The sequence below is a fragment of the Hibiscus syriacus genome, unplaced genomic scaffold (assembly GCF_006381635.1).
Source record: "Hibiscus syriacus cultivar Baekdansim isolate YM2019G1 unplaced genomic scaffold, ASM638163v2 tig00110317_pilon, whole genome shotgun sequence".
In the NCBI taxonomy this organism is placed as follows: Eukaryota; Viridiplantae; Streptophyta; class Magnoliopsida; order Malvales; family Malvaceae; genus Hibiscus; species Hibiscus syriacus.
This window is the reverse complement of record NW_024062676.1, coordinates 97,501-120,212: the sequence shown is the minus strand read 5'-3', so window position 1 is coordinate 120,212 and position 22,712 is coordinate 97,501. Positions and strand designations below refer to the sequence as shown.

General features: G+C 35.0%; 1 pseudogene; it reads left to right on the top strand.

Annotated features, from left to right (window-relative positions):
• The first annotated feature begins 7,164 nt into the window (after positions 1 to 7,164).
• LOC120116987 overlaps positions 7,165 to 22,712 on the top strand; it is a 29,548-nt pseudogene continuing 14,000 nt past the window's right edge.

Genomic DNA, 22,712 nt, shown 5'->3' with positions numbered 1-22,712 from the left:
TGTGTTATATGTGAATGGATTAAAGCATAATCTCTTGAGTATTAGTCAATTATATGATAAGGGATTCAATGTCATATTTGAAACTAATGATTATAAAATCATTGACATTGCATCTAATAAGATTATGCTTGTTGGTCATAGAAGGAAACGTATACATGGTGCATTTAGACTCTATAGAAATGACTAATTTATGCCTAGTTGATAAGGATGAGCATGATAGTTGGTTATGGCATAGGAGACTAGCTATGGCTAGCATGATTTGCAGCAGCTAGTTCAAGGAGAATTGGTTCGAGGGGCTGCCTAAACTAAAATTTGATAATGATAAAATCTGTGATGCTTGTGCTAAAGGAAAACTAAAGAGAGTTTCTTTTAAATCCATTAATGATGTGTCAACTAGTAGTGTATTACAATTGATCCAATAGATCTTTTGGGCCAACTAGGACTACTAGCTTGGGTGGAAAACATTATGCATTTGTCTTGGTAGATGACTATTCTAGATATACTTGGGTTCTATTCTTAAGTACTAAAGATGAAGCATTAGAAATTTCATCACTTTTCAAAAGTAATCCAAAACGAAAAGGTTACTCTATCACTGGTGTTAGAAGTGATCATGGCACTTAATTGAAAATCTTGGATTTAATGAGTTTTGTAATTCTAATGGTATTAGCCATAATTTTCAACACCTAGAACCCCTCAACAAAATGGAGTTGTTGAGAGGAAAAATCGAACTTTAGAAGAAATGGTTGGAACCATGCTTTGTGAAACAATTTGCCAAAATTTTTGGGCGAAGCCACATACCTTTTGTTATGTTATAAATCGGTAATGATTAGGCCAATTTTAAAGAAAACTCCATATGAAATTTCAAAAATAAAAAGCCTAACATTAGCTATTTCATCCTTTTGGATTTAAATGTTTTGTTTTAAACAACGGTAAGAAAACCTTGGCAAATTTGATGCTAAAAGTGATGAATGAATTTTTCTGGTTATTCCTTAAATTCTAAAGCTTATCGAGTATTTAATAAAAAACTTTAGTTGTAGAAGAGTCTATACATGTTGTTTCGATGATAATCTCCTTTCGAGGAAGGATTCTTGTGTTAATGATGATTAGGTATTATAAATACAAATGACGTTAGAAATGACGTTGGGAATTATCATCAAAGGAAGAAAAGAAAGATGAGGAAACTCATGATCCTCTCAAGAATCCAACCATTGAAGAAAGGGAAGTATCTTATCCAAGAGTATAACTATGTCAAAGATGGTGAAATTATAGGTGATCACCAAAGGGGTAACAACTCGATCTTCTCTTAGAAATATTTGTAATTATGTTGCATTTATTTCTGCATAGAGCCTAAGAACATTAAAGAAGCATTAAATGAAGAACATAGGATTATGGCTATGCAAGAAGTTAAATCAATTTGAGAGAAGTAAAGTAGGACATTAGTTGAAAGGCCTAATAATCTATTGTAGGTATTAGATGTGTATTTAGGAATAAGCTTGATGAGAGTGGTAATATAGTGAGAAACAAGGCTAGACTGTTGCTCAAGGGTACTCAAGAAGAGGGCATAAACTATGATGAAACATACACTCTCGTAGCTAGGATGGAAGCAAGAATGTTATTAGCATTTGCCTGTTTTCATGAATTTAAACTATATCAAATGGATGTTAAAAGCGCTTTTTAAATGGTTTATAAAAGAGAAGTGTATGTGGAACAACCTCCAGGTTTTGAAGATTCAAAATTTCCGGATCATGTTCTTAAATTGACAAAAGCACTTTATGGTTTTAAAACAACCTCCTAGAGCTTGGTATGAAAGATTGTCAATTTTTTAATTGAAAAGGCTTTCAAAAGGGAAGTTGACACTACATTGTTTTTAAAGCATAAAGGTAAAGATTTATTAGTAGTTCAAATTTATGTTGATGATATAATATTTGGTTCTACTAATGATGTTCTTTGCCAAGAATTTTCTAAGCTAATGCAAAGCAATTTGAAATGAGCATGATGGGGAGCTCTCAGTTTTCTTGGGACTCTAAATCAAGCAAAGAAAATGCATCTTCATCAATCAAGCTAAGTACGTCAAAGATATGCTCAAGAAGTTTGGACTGGAAAATGGCAAACCTTATGACACTCCAATGAGCTCTTCAACAAAGCTGACTTAGATGAAGGAGGTAAATGTGTAGATTTAAATTATATAGGTCAATGATTGGATCTCTACTTTATCTAACTGCAAGTAGACCGACATTATGTTTAGTGATTGCTTATGTGCTAGATTTAAATCATGCCCTAAGGAATCACATTTACTAGCTGTTAAGAGAATCTTTAGATACCTTAAGGACACTCCTAGTTTAGGACTTTTGGTATCCTAGAGACTCTAGCTTTAGCTTACATACCTTTTTCTGATGCGGATTATGGAGGATGCAAATTAGATAGGAAGAGCACCTTCGGTACTTGCCAATTCCTTGGAAATATGTTGATTTCTTGGTTTTATAAGAAACAAATTATGTTGCATTATCTATCACTGAAGCTGAATACATTTCAGCTGATAGTTGTTTTGCACAAGTTTTTATGGATGAACAACAACTTTTTGATTATGGAATTGAAGTAGGCACCTTTCCTATCAAGTGTGACAATACTAGTGTTATTGTCTCACTAAAAATCCCCTCCAACACTCTAGAACTAAGCACATTGAAATAAGACATCACTTCATTAGACCATGTCACTAAGGAAGATGTAGTTCTAGAATTTTTGATACTTTGCATCAATTAGCGGATATCTTTACAAAACCTTTAGACAAGGAACGTTTTTGGACACTTAGGAGAGAATTGGTTTAACCAACCTATCTTCACTTAGTGTTAAATATTTTAGCACTTTTAAGACTAAATGAAAATGCTTATAATATATTTTTTTTAATTGCATTCATTGCTATTAGTTAGGGGGAGTTTATGATTCTTGATGAAAAATTAACTTTATGTTCAAATGTAGTTTAAGGATTAATTTGATTGATTGAACATAATTATTTTTTTATATATGAGTTGCCAATACCACTAGAAAAGATAATTTAGCATTTTGATTGTTTAAAATACATATTTTTTAATTATAGGGTAGAGGGAATCGATACCCCCTTGAAGGGGAACCGATTCCCCCTTTGAATGGGAACCGATTCCCCTTAGGGGAATCGATACCCCTGGGGTTCTGTTTTTAACCGGGCAGAACACCCAAAATGTTAAAACCCTCTTCTCTTGCCACCGTTCCTCTCTCTACTCTCTCCTTATCTCCTTTTTTCGCCTCAAATCAACGTTTCTTATCGGAATTACTTCAAATATCATCTTCTAAACCTGCTAGCATCATTAAAATCGTGCAAACAGCATCAAAATCCACTCAATCTCATCTTTCAAGGTAAATTTTTCTAAACTCTCTATTTCATTGATTTTGAACATAGGACTAGTTTCAATTAGTTCTAAAGAGAAATAGTGATTGGGCATTGCTTATTAGTGTTTAGAAACTAAATTTTTACAACTAATTTTATAAAAAAACATAAGATTTTTCTAAAATTTTCGAAATAAAAAAATTTATTGTGTTTTGATTAAATTACGTTGTTGTTATGAAAACTATACATATATTGATTTTCAAAACCTTATTTTTTAATAAGTTTTTTTGAAAACTTTGCCCATTAGGATTAGTTTAAGAGAACCTTGAAATATTGAGAACTCAAATGAATTTTGGGATTGATTGAATTGCATACATGTGTTTTCTAAATTGCAGGTTATCTATTATATTCCGATTTCCTAAACCATGTCCAAACCTAAACGTGTTAGGTCATCATCTAGTCGTTCAAACCAACAACCAAATCCACCTCAAAATCCTCATCCTATTCCTGAAATTCCTATTCCTAATCTCGTTGATCCTAATATGACTATCCAAAACCCGTGCTTCAATCATCCTGGTCTTAGAAATCATCGTTTTTGGTATTATCAATATTTTGACTCTTACAAAATTAGAGAAGAGTTTATCCCTTCTCGTCAAGCTATGATAGATATCGATTTTAGATATCTTCCTCTTTACAAGAGTGGAAATTTGATAAACTTTGTGACCTTGAACCTATAGTTTACCATCAACTTGTTCGCATATTCTATTCTAATGTCATTTGTATTAAAAACGAGCTAAAACCAAAACCATAGCAGCTCATTCCTATCTCCTAGGACAATTCATCCATCTTGACTCGGTTTACATAGCTAATGAATTAGGATTAGATAATGATGGTATATCAAATGAAAAACAGTTTTTAGGTTCTCGTTATAAAAGAATGGATAATGCGAGTGTCTTAAATCTTCATGATCGTTTTCTTCATCTAATGATTTCTTGGTGGTTTCGACCATCCGGAGGTCGTTACTCTACTCTTCGTGCTTTAGATCTTTGGTGGTTACATTGTTTCCAAAACAATCTTAAAATAAATCTTCCTGAGATTATTTTTGCTGAAATTGTTGAAACCGTAAACCAAGTTCCAAATAAGAAACTTTGTTCATCTCTAGTTTACGGTTGCATTCTGAGTAATCTATTTTCTAAAACCGGGCTTAGAGTAGGTCTAGATGTCGTCTTTCCTCTCAAGAAACAAATTAATCTTTTTTCCTTAACGAGAGCGGGATGGATAAAGAATAAGGACACCGGTGAATGGGTTCGATCTTCTGAAAATACTCCGGGAGCTAGCTCTTCTTAAGCTCCACCAGAAGCTAGCTCTTCTCTTAAGCTCCACCAGAAGCTGACGTATATCCCGAGCTTGAACAATTAATGCAAGATATTGACGAAGCCGACGATGAGCCGGAACAACACGAGGAACAAGCTCAGTAAGAAGATCATGTGCCTCCATATTTTCAATCATTTATGGAGACATTTGATTTCCGTTATGCATAATTGGATTCTCACTTCACTTTTATAGAATCTCACTTCTCGACTATGGAAGCTCAACAATTGGAAATTCTCCGGGAGATGCGTGCAAACAATGAAGCAACCAACGCTCGTATTAATGAACTCACTCATGAAATGGTAGCTATGCGAGCTCATTTCCCACCTCCCGATCCTCCTACGGATGCTTGAACTTTAATCTTTGCTTTGCTTGTTTGGATTGAACTTGGATATTTGCATTATTGTTAAAACATTTTGAATGCTTTTGGATTGTTTATTTTTGGTTGTTCGAACTTATGTTTAATACATTTGATTTGGATTTCGTGTTTATTTTGCATCTTTAGACATATATGACCAATTATCCATTACATGTTTATGAATATTGAATTATGGAACTAATGGCTAACGTTTCTCTTGATTGTGATCTTAGCAGCTTAAGCTATATATAATCAATTGGCTAAATGATTTCAAAACCTTGTTTAAAATCTTTTAAAATGTCTTTTTGATTTAACAAAAAAGGGGGGGAAATGTTTTAAAGGGGAGAAGTGTTAAAGTAAGGGGGAGTAATTTTTCAAAAACGTCGTTTTTGATTTCAAAATCTTAAAATTACTAAATGTTTTGTTATATCAAAAAGGGGAGATTGTTGAAAACATTTTGATATTTCGATATAACAAATTAAGATAAATGAATTTTAAGATTTTCCAATAAGGTTTTCTAAGTATATTTGATATAATTATTCGAATATCAAAATATTACTCCAATCTTTTAAAAGTCATTTTTAATCCTTACTCAAGTGTAAATTAAGTTTTAGTCTTAAAATAATTTCAAAACAATTTTACAAAATATTTCGAACCATTTCAAAGCCAAAAATTCCAGATTGCTCAGAGGGAACCGATTCCCCCCAAGGGGGTACCGATTCCCCCTGAATGGTTTGGCTCCGAGAATTCCAATATGTTCGGAGGGAACCGATTCCCCCTAGGGGGTACCGATTCCCCCCTGTTTAACGGACGAAATATTTGAATTTTACACTTAGGGAACCGATTCCCCATAAGGGGTACTGATTCCCCATAAGGGGTACCGATTCCCCCCACGCTCCAAGCTGTTGTATTAATTGTTTTCACACTTAAACGGCTCCAATAACTTCATTAATGATCCCCCAACGTTCAGAAGTGATTCATGGTGTATTTAAGCAAGCTTAGAAGCCATTGATCAATAACAAGAAACATCAAGCAACTAGAATCAAGAGAGAATCAAAGAGAAAGCATCAAACCTCAAGTTTGAGCATTTCAAACCTATTTTTCATTCAATATTCATTTTGCTTTCAAGAACACTTATTGTGCTCAATTGTGTTCATCCTTGAGTGTTCTTTTCTTTGTTCTAGAATTGTGCAAACAATCTACCTTGTGAGGATTTCCTTGTAAGTTTGCAAATTTGTATTATTCTCTTTGGGAGAGAGAGTTCTCAAGAATTTGGGGTATAATTCTTTAGAGTTTGTAAGGTTACTCTTTGTCCTCAAAAGAAAGACAAATTAGTGAATTTGTGGAAAATACTTAGTGTGGATAGCTAAGGTAGTGGATGTAGACTTTGGTTGAGAAAGTCGAACCACTCTAAATCGATGTGCAATTACTTTCAATTTTCTGCAAAAGCTTCCACCAAAATTTTATTGTCAATTCACCCCCTCTTGGCCGATTTCATCGATCGATTAACTCAACACACATGTGCAAACGTTACGAGTACTTTTATCATTAACCCTATAATTTATTCACCTGTTTTCACAATGCATAATTAACCTGTTTATAGTGACATAACATAAATAATGAATGGAGAAAGTGGAAGAAATAGCCAAAACTCCACGAAAATCAAGAGACCAATGTATATAATATATTGATAATAAAATTGTGAAAAATGTGCCTATTTTTGAAATGCCTACATGCAGTTGTTTTCTATGTATTTGAATCTTTTAAAAAAAACATTACTTGTAGGCATTTCACTTCGTTCTGCATGTAGATTGCAATATATTTGGTATAGTAGAATTGCTAGTATACTTTTCTGATGTGGAAACATGGACAGAAGCATGGGTTTAGATGGAGCCTAATCACACATCCAAAAAAAAACCCCCAGCTGATCTCTCTCTTCTTCCTTTCTTCTGCACTAGAGGCAGGCCATAGACGGGATTCGGATCCATGTATTTCTGATAGGATGGAGCTGCTGCTGTGAACATGGAACCTGATTCAATATCTTGTGTGGGGTGTTGAACCTGATCGGTCGGATATGAAAATTGAGGGAATAACTCAGTCTGCTCTGGCGTTGGAGACTCATCCTGGGTCAACTCTGCTTGCATCCATGGTGGTAACGGTGGCGCTGAGGGCTACACTGAGGAGCTCAAGTAACCGCATTGATAATGGTGGGAGGAATGCAGTGTGGAGCTGAGTAACAGCTATGGCTATGGTAGGGAGGGAATGAAGATGCAGTGTGGACCTTTACAATTATCGAAACAGCAGCCTCTTTTCCTTTTAAATGCGCTGTTGGTAGAATATATATATATATATATATATATATATATAATCCTCTAATTTTATTAAAATATAAAATATCCAAATTTCAATAATGAATTTATCAGCATAACTGTAAACTATAATAAGAATATTTTCCTAAACACTAGAAAATTAGTTACTCAAGATTACACAATGATCATACAAAGAAAAAGTTAAAAAATAAATACAAATAGATCTGATTGCATCGGCAAACGAACCATAAAAAGAAATAAAGCAATTAAAAGACCACCGATATACCGCAAATCAGAATTGAACGGTGTGAGAATATTATCCACGATGCAAATCACATATCCAAATTCAATCTGAGGGTCCAAAGCAGGGAAAATCATCATGATAACAAATAAACGATGTCTTGATCAGTCGTGGCGATGTCAAATCCACCCTGATAAAATTAACGAAAACAACGATCAAACAACCGAAAACGTGTCATAGAAACATAAAAAAGCGTGCCATAAAAATATAAAAATACATACAAAAAGACATAATTATTAAGAATAAAAAAATAATAAAAATAAAGATACGCTATAATAAAACAAGAAAAATAATAATATCGTCAGTCAATAATTAATATCAACATTAATGCCGCCGTCGATCACAAAATTAAAAAAAAATAAAAGAAACTATCGGTGGATATAAAAAGGAGAGAGAAAAAACCCTGATAGAATATTTTTTAAATGAATCAATTTTATATGTAATTATCATTTTAAATTGTGATAAGGTTTATTATTATCCTTCTTTGAAGAGTTTAGATTTAAAGAATTGTATATATAAAATATATGTGTTGTTAATTATTTAAATTATATAAATTATTATGATAATTTATACAATGACTTATTTTTTAAACTGTATAAATTATATTATTGATCTATGTATGCTATTAAGAAAAGTTATACATACGTTGTAATAATCCATTAAATATATTGGATTAATTCTTTTTTCCATTCGAAATATTGGACATGTTCAAACTTCTATAATATTTTAGTAATTTCGTCCAAAAATAATTTTAATTTCCAAAACTTATAAATCTTATCGTTTTAGCTATAACTAAAACTTATTTAATAAGTCTAAATATTTACGGATAGTTTTCATTTGGTTATCACTCCAATCATAAGCTAACAATAAATCTAACAATTTAAGTAAGATGGCATATGTCATATTTTAAAAAAAATTAAAATAATAGAGATAGATTTGGAGAAAAGGGAACATGGGATCTAATTCATAGATGGTTTTATTTTATGGTTGATAAAAATAATATTTAATTTAAATCATGGTTGACAAAATAATGTGTTGCTTACCTTAACTCCAAAGTTCGATCCCCAAGTTTATGTACTTAATTTTTTTTAACCAAATTGATATATTACATAAATTTTAAAGATTAAATTTGTTATTCTATGAGGTTATATCTTTAACTCCATTATTATTAGGGTAAGTATATAATGGTATTGTGATTTATAGCACTGTTTTATTAAGTACATTAATTATTAAAAGTTATAAATAATCCATCAATTATGAGTTACTTTTTTGTTGAGTCCCCCGTTATTAAAAGTTACAAAATGGTCACACGACTATTTATATGTTTTAGACTCGTCATTTTTCGTTAAATTGATGGATATCTGAGTTGGATATTAACTTGTTGATTGAGATATGATAAAATTATATTTTAATGATGCCTATTAGTACTTTTGTTCCTGCTTGATGGTATAATATTCAAGCATTTACTTGACGACATAATGTAAATAAATATTAGATCCACAAAATACAACTCAAATAGTTTTGAGATCAGATTTTTATCATATCACAATGAACAGTTAACGTTCAGTTCAGATGGTCGTCAACTTTTTAACAAAAAGAATAAGTTTGGAGCATATGAATAGTCAATTAACTATTTTGTAAATTTTAATAGTCTGCATACTCACAAAGTATCACCTTATAGTTGGAGGAATATATTCTAACTTTAAATAGTCAAAGAACTCAACAAATAACACTATCATTCGGGGACCATTTGTGTATTTTACCCTAATATTTAACGGAAACTTAACTGTTGATATAATAAAAACTTAACGTCTGAAAAATGGTAATAGTTAGGTGGCCAAATGTGTTGTTTAACCAAAAATCTAAAATCTCGAAAAAATTGAAAGCCAAATTAACCCATATTCTGACATCCTAAATCGAAACCTAACGATTTCCTACAAACAACAGCACAAATTGCTCCCTCCCCTTTACATTCGTTGAATCGATAGTATAATAGTAATTCAACGGAAGTGAACACTGAACAGACTACTTCATCTGCACCAGTTTTCCCGAGCCACCGCCTTTCTTCCATATATATTCTGATTCGAATTCAAAGCAACAAACCCTCCAGCAGCATGCTTCATCACTTGTCAAACACACTGCCCTCCGCTGCCGTAGAACCCCCGTCGGGATGCGTCATCATGGTCGTTTTGGCGCCAAAATGGACGGACGGAGGAGTACGACCACATTAAGGCTGAAGTGAACTGTCCCCGGTGCTCCAGTCAGATGCCCGTGCTATTCTCTAACCGCCCACTCTCCATCACGGTTAGGGAGCCAGGCCTTTTCCAGGCTCTCAATCTCTGCCGTAACTGTAAGACCGCCTTCTATTTCCGGCCGTTTAAGCTGGTTCCCTTGCAGGGGTGCTTCGTGGAGTTGGGGAGGGTCAGAGGGGATGCCGAAGGGATTTCGAGGAAAGAGCCGCGGGGCAGATTCGGAAACTGAATGATGACTGTGATGAGAACAAAGATGACGACAATTCGGGGAGGTTAGAGAGGGAATTACCGACCCCAAGGAGATTTGTGGGAGGCTGGATGAATTTGTAATCGGCCAACAAAAGGCAAAGAAGGTGATTCCTTCTACCTTTGATGCCCCTTTTGAATTGAATTCAATGACTATTTTGGTCAAGTATTTTCAGAAAATTTGAGCGAATAAAGCTTAATTATGTTTCAACTCAGGGGAGATAACGGAATTGTTTGTTTTAATTTATGTATGCGGCAACACACCTTTTCGTCCTACTAGAATTCAAACTCCTAAAGATAGGATAGAATTTTGCTAGGATTCAAAAAATAGGATAGAGTTCTACTATGATTTAAACTCCTAAAGATAGGATCCACAAGCACTATAAATAGCCATTGTAACTCACTATTGTAAGACACGATTTACACACAAAACACAGAGGAAAACACGGAAAATACAAAGGCAAAGTTGTTGTAAACGATTCGAAAAGGAAATAAAAGATAGCATCTTTTTTTACATTGGTTCGTTCATTTCTCGCATGTGCACGTATTTTTCTTGAGATTGGTTCGAATAACCCAAAACGTGGGTTGCGCCGATGACTAAAAAAGGGTGGAATTTCGAAGTTTCGAACCTAGATCTACCCCTGAGGCGTGTTCATTTTTTTAAAATATTTAATTCTCCCCCCTAAATCATTTTTTTCCTACTTTATTATTCTTGTTTATATGCATATTACTTTCTATTAATTTTATTATATATGTATATGTTTTTTTATTAGTGTATTATATATATATTATATATTTCCTATTTTACATGTATATATATGTATATTACTTTTGATTTTCTTTTTTTTATTATTATTTTACTTATATATATATGCTTTTACTTTTTTATATATTTTACTTATTTATTTATCTATTTTATATTTATCCTATATTTATGTTTTATATTCTTTTACTTGTTTTATTTATTTATTTGCATTATCATTTTATTTTTATTTAGTTGTTTGCTGTGCATATTAGTGTTATTGTTTTTATTTTATATATTCTATTCATGTTATATTTACTTTATTCTTACTTAATCTCCTTATTTTATTTGTTTTACTTTATTTATCATTTATTCATCTCTTCTAACCCATATTTTGACTTTTAAAGGGTATATTGTAAATCCGTCAAAGGTAAGTAATTTGGATCATTATTTTATCTTTAATTTAACTTGTTATTTTTCTTAATTAAGACAACTGGAAATTACGTAGTACCGAAAGGGCGGTTCAAGGGTGCTAATCCTTCCTTGACCGTAACCGACTCCCGAGCCCGACATATTTCTGGTAAGACGCAGATCAGGTAAGAAATAGGGTATCCGATCAACCCATTTATCTTTAATAAATGATCGGTGGCGACTCCAATCCACATTTTTCAAGTCGAAGCCCAATTCCGGGGCCCAACCGAAAGACGGTTGCGACAGCTTGGCGACTCCGCTGGGGACCGTAAGTGAGTCAGGCTAAGGTAATTTCCAGTTGTTTTTTTAATGAAAAGGGTAAGTTTAAATTTTAAAGTAACATTTCGATCCTTATTGCTTACTTTTTATTATATTTTCGAAGTAAATAGTTGTACTGACCGTTTTTTAATGATTTCAACCCTTAAATATTTTTCATCTAAAGGCTCTATACCCGAGCTCCGAACCCTATTTAAGTGGGGGTGAAAGCGACGCCTTCGTGTGAATTTATTCTCCGTATGGGCCTAGCAAGTAACCTTCAGGATTCATATACCTTATGCCTTCGTGTGAATTTATTCTCCGTATGGGCATAAGGGAATATTTCCTCTCGATTTTAACTTAGTCCACACAAGCCTGTGATGGGTTTAGGACTAAGGGTCTGGCAAGCCCAAGGGGGCACCAGCAAGGAGAACTCGGGTACCATTTTTTAGCACCTAAATCGGGAGACCATGGTGAATTAGAGCCCACCCCAAAACCTCATTCCAAACCCTAGGCTGCTTTGTTTCCTGCTTTAGTTTCTGTTCAAAGCATGCGAACTAGACAAATATGCGGTTAGGATTTGTTTGAAAGTAGCATGCGGGATAGAGATCATATCCGGGTAGGAATAATAAGCATGTGGGGTAGATATCATGTGGGGTAGGACTTTCATTTTTATGATCGTTTTTTATTATTTTTTCACCTCACTAACTCTTTTCATCTTTCTTTTATTTTATTTTATTTTATTTTCATCACTTGCATTATAAAAGAGGTCATTGATCCACTAAAACGTGTTTGTTAAAATTCGAATAATCTGAATCCATGGACAAAGGTGTTGTAATACAAGAGATTAAAAACCCCGAGGTACGACTATGGTCCGAGAAGACTCAGAAGAAAAAGGGAGACAGTCTTCAAGGAAGCTATGTGTCAGAGCTGGTTAGCTACGCCTATATCAGCCTAAAACAGATAATGTGCAAAGAACTTCGAGACATCTGAGATAGTTGAAGAATGATCGGAAACAGAAGTTCAGTCAGCGGTATGGTGACATTGTATTTTTGCTTCATGTTAAGACCGATGAGCCCTTAATCAGAGTCTTGGTTCAATTTTGGAACCTCGGATACGGTTGCTTCACTTTTAACCAGGAGGACATGGTACCTACCATCGAGGAGTATACTACACTATTGCACTGTGAAAGCATTAAACTGGAGCGAGCCTACATCAAACACATCAAGAGTGAGCCTTTCAAGAACGGGCTGGCTAAGATTGCAGGAGTTGATGAAAAATGGGTGACTGACCGACTCCGAAACAAAGGTAACGGGCAAGGAATTGAGTGGATCCACATAAGGGAACTAATGAAGGACCACCCTGATGAATGGAAGACTATAGACCTTTTTGCACTAGGTCTGGATGGCTTGATCATCTTTCCAAAGGTTTTGGGATGCATTGACGCAGCCGTGGTGGAACTGTTTGAGCAACTTCCGAAACGAGTCAACCCAGCACCGACCATCTCAGCCGAGACCTTTTGGTCTCTCAACCATTACCGAAGAGCTGGCGGAGGTAGATTCATTGGATGTGTTCAGTTCCTTCAAGTCTGGATTCACATCTACTTCTGGAAGACTAATGGGGTTGCCTACTGTAGATTTAGCACTACGTATTCACCTTTGAGAGAGTTCATCACCATGACATGACATGAAGGCGCTTTAAAAGAGAAATGGATGAAAGTCTTCACTCATCTTCAGGACCGGGATATTACCTGGAGAGCCCCCTGGTTGTTCCTCAGTGATGTTCTTTTCAAGTGTGGGAATTCTGACACTATGACCCTATTTGGACTTTGAGGTGCAGTTGGGTATGCTCTGTGTTGGCACTTAGACAGTATGGGGCACATCATTTGTCCCAGCAACATATGGATTATCTATATCAGAGTTTATGTATCACAGTGACAGTTATAAGAAGATGATCAAAGAAGCAGTCGAGTCATGGAAGAAAGTATCTCGGATGGATGTCTAGAAGATTTAGTCCGAACATACCTTTTATTGTTTTTATATCTCTTACAAGATAAAACATTTTTGTCTGAATAAGGATTATTTTAATAATGGACACTTTTCTGGATCAATGCCTCGAACATTTCATGCATTCTTGCATTTTGCATTTTTGCCTTTTTGCATTTTCATCTACAATTTTAAGCATTTTCACAAACATGAAATTAAGTCATGAAGGACTTGATGAAGCGAATTTAACCACATGGAAGCAAGATTATAACATTAAAGAGCCTAATTAGCTGATGATAGGACAAAGCCGGCCATGATGATCTAAGAAAAGAATCCTCGTATTCTAAGGACTACGATGTTGAAGCTGTTAGCTGTTACCACATAAGAAGCCCCAAACATTCCTCTGAGAACTATAAGGCATTGAAGCGCAAGATCCAAAACCTGATGGATTCAGGGGCATAAAAAGCCGAAGAAGGGGACATGACATATACCATTTGCACTTAGAGGATTGTTTTGTTTGAACACGTCTCTGATCTTTCATGTTTGCTTAATCTGTTAAACGATTGAATTTATGCTACTTTCTAAGGTGGAGCAATTGAACGAGTTTTAATCTTTAGTTCTTCGAATGTTAAATGAATTAAGGATTCTTTTAATTCTTCAATGATTATAGATTTTTGACATATGGCAAGATTATACCTTTCTTACCCTATCTCAAACCCCAAAATAAAATACCTCGATTTTTTTTACCCAAAATACTCATGACCATTACCAAAAACTAAATTTTGACATTACCTCCCTTTGAAATTCTTGAACATTGCATTTATCTTTTTGATACACCTGTACCTTTCTTTGAGTCAATAAGATCACACCATTGTCCTTTTAGACTCAAAATTGACATTTTAATACCCAAGGCATTGAGTTGTTCATTTGAACATGAGCATTCTTCTAAGACACAATTTGGGGTATCTCGCCAGGAGCCTGAACATTGAGATATGTTGGGAGCAAGGAGCAAAAAAACAATTCATTCGAAATAATTCTATCACGCATTAATTACACTGTTTTCATGTGAATGAAATTAATCCTGAAAATCTATCCCCCTGGGGATACCTCTTCTGTGAGGACTTCCATGTATGAAATGATGAATGGCTTTCTTTCTTTATCCCTTTACAACAGGAGAAAATATATATCCCTTGTGTCCCCTTTTGAGCCTGTAGTATTTTTCTTCTGATTCAACCCTAACCAAGGATCACCCTCCACATTGGGGGGCAAGGTGGGAGAAATCTGCTCACATGAGTGAAGACATCAATCCAAAGGAGATACCACGAGGTGGACCAAATGACAAGTGCAAAGATCCAATCAAGAAGAAAAGAAGCAAAAAAGAAAAAAAAACAAAGAAAAAGAGAAACAAGAATAAAAGAAAAAAAAAGCAAAAAGCAAAAAGAAAAATGGACAAAAAGCACATGCAAAGATTCCCTAAAGACAAATGGCACATCAAGCTTCAAACTATGAGATTGATCAAGCACAATCATTCCCGAATCTCTGAATCACTTCACTAGAAGATCATGGAACATCCAGAGAAACACATATGAGCAGATCCAAATTGAGCAAGACAGGATTGAAGGCATCAGAATGAATTGCTCCTTGGTTCAACACCCTGAAACACTTGTTTGGGCCTATTTATCCTTTTCTTTCATAACCATGAGCCTTGGCCTACATTACGTGCCTTAAAAGTCCCTTCTAATCATACATGGATTTCTAAACAGAAGATACTATCTTCAGATTTCATCCCGCCCATCAGGATTAATCTTTGTTTGCAAAAAAACAATGTAATTAATGCATGGTAGAAAAAATAACAAAGGGGGGTTCAAGACGTAAATCCTGAATAACGTCTTGAAACCAAAGGAGGGTTCGAGTTGAAAACTTGAAAAGGCGGCTCGAATATAAAAATTGTGCAACTGAGGCGATCACGTAAATTCCTTGATAAGGCATCGCACAATCCGAGTGTGACAACAAAGGTTGGGAGTCAGGGAACACTTCCAGCAGAGGAGCATGCAAGCTACCCCATCAATCTTTTGAGCATCCAATGTCAAACCTTTGAGCATCAAATGTCAAACCTTTGAGCATCAAATGCCAAACCTTTGACCAAACACAATAACCTGAGACTTTTTATCCTTTCTTTGCTTGACCATTTCCCAAAAATAGCTTTGATCTTGGCACATGTCAAATAGCTATAATTTATTGAAGGATTAACATTGTAATTAATTCTTGATATCCGATGAACTCTAGTTTTATGATTTGTCTCAATTGTAAAACCGTGAAAGTGACATATTTTCAAAACTTTAGATCAAACATTTTCAAAACTCTTTTAATTGATATTAAAAGAGAAAGAAAAACAATTTTTTCAAACAAGACAGTCTCTCTAGAGTGGATCTTGGTAAATGACTGTGACTCTTAGACACAAACTCATGCTCAGAATCAATGCTGAAGCAAGAAATGAGGAACATTTGGGGCATCTTTGGAGATTCAACATCAAATATTGGGGCATTTTTGGATATTGAGGCATCTTTGGGGATTCAACATCCTAATGCGAATTATCGGACCTTTTTCAGGAGATAAAATATAACAAATTCATGTTACATGCATCTTATGCATACATTTTAGAGCATCATATCTATCATTTTCTTTTCACGTACATAATTTTTATAGCTTTAGAGTCAAGTTCGACTTCAAGACGAAGAATACTCGATTCAAAAGCACCTTTACAGATTGATGTCGGTTGTTTAGCTCAGCAGCAAGAAGCTACACTTCAACCAACTCGACAGATAGAAAGATCGACATTCATTTTCAGATTCAACATTTCCAATATAAATTCTGTCTCGCTTGAGACAGTGTCATTTAATGCAGATGATTATCTCATTTGAGATTGCTTTTTTAAAACAGACTTTGTCTCACTTGGGACTGTTTTACTCGAAGAAGATTTATTTCACTCATGATTGTTTTTCTTAAAACAAGATTTGTCTCTCTTGAGACAGTTTCTCTTGAAACATAAACATTGAAAACATTTCCCTTGAAATAAATTTCGTCTCTCTTGAGATAGTTTCCCTTGGAACTAAGTTTGTCTCTCTTAAGACAGTTTCTCTTGAAACAAATTTCGTCTATCTTGAGACAGTTTCCCTTGAAACAAAATCTTTGAATTTATTTCCCCTAAAACAAATTTCGTCTCTCTTGAGACAGTTACTCTTGAAACACAAAATCTTCAAATTTATTTCCCTTAAAACATAATTTTGTTTCCCTTGAGACCGTTTCTCATGAAACAACATATATCTTTGAGATCATTTCCCTTGAAACGAATTCTATCTCTTTCAAGACAACTTCTCTTAAAGCATCATCTGAACCGTTACACTCAGCTCAGGCACATACTTGAGATGGTCGAGAAGCATTTCTCAAATCAAAAATAGAATGTGCCATCATTTGAACATTTGAAGAATTCAAGATCAGGGATCAAAATTTGAAGATTCAAGAATCAAGTTTCCAAACAGGCAACTGGAGATCGAGATTTCTCTCCAGAGCCCCAAGATAACATATGTTGCATATGCATTTTAGGCACACCTAGAGCATTGCATCCATAGCATCACATATATGCATAACTTTTTCAGGTTTAGCTAGAGTCAATTTCAACTTCGCGGCGAAGGATATTGAACTCAAAGCGACACAATTTGCTCGAGAGTGGATTTCAACTTCACGACGAAGGATATCTAGCTCGAAGTCAAACTTCACAATAAAGGGGTCTCCACGGTTTCAACTTCACGGCGAAGGAAATTGTGTCCACCCGCAACATACAATACTTGGATTTCAACTTCACGACGAAGGATATTCAAGTCAAGGCTCAACTTCACAACGAAGGGGCCATCCGCGATTTCAACTCCACGACGGAGGATATCGTGGCACTCGAGACAACGCAAGTTCAACTTCACGACGAAGGGACCGCTGCTTGTCAACAACAACTTCTCAATTTCAGAGCCAATTTCAACTTCACAACGAAGGATATTGGACTTCAGACAACGCAAGTTCAACTTCACGACGAAGGGACCGCTGCTTGTCAACAACAACTTTCCAATCGCAGAGCCAATTTCAACTTCACAACGAAGGATATTGGACTCCAGACAATGCAAGTTCAACTTCACGACGAAGGGACCGCTGCTTGTCAACAACAACTTCCCAATCTCAGAGCCAATTTCAACTTCACAACGAAGGATATTGGACTCCAGACAACGCAAGTTCAACTTCACGACGAAGGGACCGCTGCTTGTCAACAAAATTTCATTCAGATTCAATTTCAACTTCACGACGGAGGATATTGGACTCTGAACAATGCTACTTACTTGGATTTCAACTTCACGACGAAGGATATCCAATTTCAGGCTCAACTTCACGACGAAGGGAATCGTGCACACAAGCATCATCCATCTTTAGATTGGATTTCAACTTCACGGCGAAGGATATCCAACTCAAAAAGGGAGTATATGTCAACAAAGACCTTCGAGTTCGACTACGCTCAGCTCCAAGGCACATCATTTACAGCATAACTCAATGCTAGAAGGGTTATCTGCCATCAAAATTGTCGAGTTTGATTCCATTCAGCTCGATGACACATCAATCGCACTACTTTCCGGTTGCAGTCGATGTTTTTAAGTCGAGAAGAGGACCTGGGTTAACCGTGCCTTAGTGACAAGCAACCATTTTCAAACAAAAGCTATATGTCAATGAAGATTTCTGAGTTCGATTCCGATCCAAGGTCTTTAAACCGAGAAGAAGACCAAAGGGCAACGAGAAGCCACGTTCTTATTCAAATTCCGAACTACGGCTTCAATTTCATATCATTCCAAGATGAACTCGGCTTCACGACGGAGGAGTCATCCGTAACTCAATTCGACAGGGAGTTATTGAAACATCAGAGTCAATTTTCAACTCCACCGAACGAAAAGTGTGTCTTTTAATCTTTGCCCTATCCCCGTTACACGACTGTGGGCAAAGAGGGGCAGCTGTCAACACACCTTTTCGTCCTACTAGAATTCAAACTCCTAAAGATAGGATAGAATTTTGCTAGGATTCAAAAAATAGGATAGAGTTCTACTATGATTTAAACTCCTAAAGATAGGATCCACAAGCACTATAAATAGCCATTGTAACTCACTATTGTAAGACACGATTTACACACAAAACACAGAGGAAAGCACGGAAAATACAAAGGCAAAGTTGTTGTAAACGATTCGAAAAGGAAATAAAAGGTAGCATCTTTTTTTACATTGGTTCGTTCATTTCTCGCATGTGCACATTATTTTTCTTGAGATTTGGTTCGAATAACCCAAAACGTGGGTTGCGCCGATGACTAAAAAAGGGTGGAATTTCAAAGTTTCGAACCTAGATCTACCCCTGAGGCGTGTTCATTTTTTTAAAATATTTAATTCTCCCCCCTAAATCATTTTTTTCCTACTTTATTATTCTTGTTATATATGCATATTACTTTCTATTAATTTATTATATATGTATATATGTTTTTTTATTAGTGTTATTATATATATATATATTATATATTTCCTATTTACATGTATATATATGTATATTACTTTTGATTTTCTTTTTTTTATTATTATTATTTTATATATATATGCTTTTACTTTTTTATATATTTTACTTATTTATTTATCTATTTTTATATTTATCCTATATTTTATGTTTTTATATTCTTTTACTTGTTTTATTTATTTATTTGCATTATCATTTATTTTTATTTAGTTGTTTGCTGTGCATATTAGTGTTATTGTTTTTTATTTTATATATTCTATTCATGTTATATTTACTTTATTTCTTACTTAATCTCCTTATTTTATTTGTTTACTTTATTTATCATTTATTCATCTCTTCTAACCCATATTTTGACTTTTAAAGGGTATATTTGTAAATCCGCAAAGGTAAGTAATTTTGGATCATTATTTATCTTTTAATTTAACTTGTTATTTTTCTTAATTAAGACAACTGGAAATTACGTAGTACCGAAAGGGCGGTTCAAGGGTGCTAATCCTTCCTTGACCGTAACCGACTCCCGAGCCCGACATATTTCTGGTAAGACGCAGATCAGGTAAGAAATAGGGTATCCGATCAACCCATTTATCTTTAAATAAATGATCGGTGGCGACTCCAATCCACATTTTTCAAGTCGAAGCCCAATTCCGGGGCCCAACCGAAAGACGGTTGCGACACGGGTAATGATGCCTTTTCATCTTAAAAAGGTTTTCCAAGGCTTCCTTCCATGTGTTTGTTAGAATGGAAGGGAGGAAAATGGAGGGAAGGAAAGAAAGGGGATTTTTGTTTTCACTACACATGTTTGGTACAATATATGGATAAAGGAAAGAAAGAAGCAAGCAAATCTTAAAATCCTAAATAAATCACTATTTTGTTGAATGTTTGATTTTCATCCACTTTCCTCAAATTTTCGGATGGTTTGATTTTTGAAGGAGAAGGAACAGAAAATCCTAACACTTTATTCCATTTTCCGTTTCTACACTAACAAGGAAAAAGAAAAGCACCTTTATTTTTCCGCTACACTTCTACCAAGTTGAAATCCTTGCTCCACATTCATCAAATTTGTATGGCCTGCAATTATTATTATAATCCTTTTTATGAGAACTCTTAGGGGGAAAAGTATACCATTGTTAAGTTTTCCAGCAGCAGTTATCATTCATAGTTTCATTGTTTCATCGACGGTTTCTACTCTGTAACAGGTGCTATCTGTGGCAGTTTACAACCACTATAAAAGGATATACCATTCCTCGGAGAAAAAAGAGTTAGTGCTTTCTGGTCTTTTTGTTTAATCAGTTTAGTACTCAATGAATCCTCAATTAATCGTTTATATCATTTGTTCTATAGCAGATTGTTAATTTGTTTTATGTTACTTTTTTTAGACTGAATATTTGCCTCACAATGCTAGGGAATTTGAATTGGGTGACAATGCTGAACATGGTGTGAATGATTTTGTTGAGCTGGATAAGAGCAATGTACTGTTAATAGGTCCCACGGTTCAGGTATGGTCATATTGTTGAATAACTTCTTGTTGATTCTATTGATTTTTCTCTTTTTTTTTTCTTTTTTAATTTTAAAATCTCGATTACGAGGATAGGAAAAACGTTGCTTGCCAAGACACTAGCACACATTGTGAAAGTACCGTTGTCATTGCCGATGCAACAAATTGACACAGGCAAGTAGATCCTCAGCTCAAATCTGAATTCAACATCCTTTACCATTTGTCATTTCCAAGACACTTGCACACATTGTGATTTATGCATTTCATTTTCCAAATCAAAATTTGTCATGTTAAAACATAGCATTAGTAATCATATACAAATTCATATTGTTTGCATTTGGTAAAGGCACTAGGAAAAAGATATGTGCCTCATTTAGCCAATCTTTGTTTCAAATCAATTGTTAATGACTGGTACCTTTTTCTAGAAATAGTTAGCCCTAGGAAAAGAGCATAATTAACAATAATGTTTAGACAATTTGGTAGCTTGGGAAACATTGACTGTTGAAAATTCAATATTAGCCTATATGTTCACACCTAAATTAATTTGATGTCATTGCTTACATCAATTTAGTTTTGATGTCATTGCTTACATCAATTTAGTTAGGTGAAAATTAAGTATTTTTCTCATGTTTTAATTTCAATGGTTTAGATTATTTAGTGTTTATTTTAATGAGTGGTTTAGATTGTTTCTTGTAACCTATAAATACCCTACTTGTATTTGAGTTTTATCATCCAACAATCAAAGCTTAATTATAAGCATTTGAAAGCTTTCTTAAGAGTTCTTCCCTTTTGCAATTTTGTGAGATTATTCTAAAGAGAGTTTTTTTTTTATCAATTAGAGTTTTTACTCTATTTTGATTCAACAATTGGTATCAGAGCCACGTTTTTTAAGATCTCTTGAAATTCTGAGTATGCTCTGTGGCTGCAGTTTTTAACTGATCTTCCACATCAGAAAATATTTCTTGAGTTATTGTCGAGGTTATTACAAACCTTGTGAAGCTTCTTTGTGTTTAGAGTAATTTAGTACTCTGCACGTTTGTTACTCAAGCTTGTTCGGTGTAGTCAAAGCCTTGCCGTTAAGATGGGTGATCTTCAAGTGGGCAACATGTATGAAGTCATACTTACAAGGTTGAGCTCAACAACAAAAACTACAACACGTGGGCAACATGTATGGAGTCATACTTACAAGGTCAAGACCTTTGGGAGGTTGTCGGTGGTGGTGAAGTTACACAACCGGCGACAGAAGATGCCAATGGAATCTTGCGAAAGTGGAAAATTAAAGCAGGCAAAGCAATGTTTGCTTTAAAGACCACAATTGAAGAAGAAATGTTGGAGCACATCCGGGATGCTAAAACACCAAAGGAAGCATGGGACACTTTTGTTACACTCTTTTCGAAGAGGAACGATACAAAATTGCAACTTCTCGAGAATGAACTTCTATCAATGGCGCAACGCGACATGGCGGTTGCCCAATACTTTCACAAGGTGAAGTCGATATGCCGTGAAATTTCAGAATTAGATCCGACAGCTGCTATTGGGGAAGCCAGGATAAAAAGAATAATTGTCCATGGTTTGAGACCCGAATATCGAGGGTTTGTTGCTGCTGTACAGGGATGGCCGACACAACCATCGCTTGTTGAGTTCGAAAATTTGCTTGCAGGTCAAGAAGCCATGGCCAAGCAAATGGGAGAGTCTCGTTAAAGGGTGAAGAGGAAGCGCTCTACACCAGCAAAAGCAGAGGCACTTTTCAGCGGTATACTGGCAATGGATCTAAAAAGGATGGTGACAAGGTGAAAAATTACCAAGGAAAGGGAGGCCCTCATTCAGGGGGAGCTTCCAAGAATCGCGGTAATAGTAGAAAGTTCGATGGCAAGTGTTACAATTGTGGGAAGATGGGCCACATGGCAAAAGACTGTTGGACCAAGAAAAAGCCTGTTGAAAGTAATACTGCTACTTCTTGTTCGAAGGAGAATAGTGAAG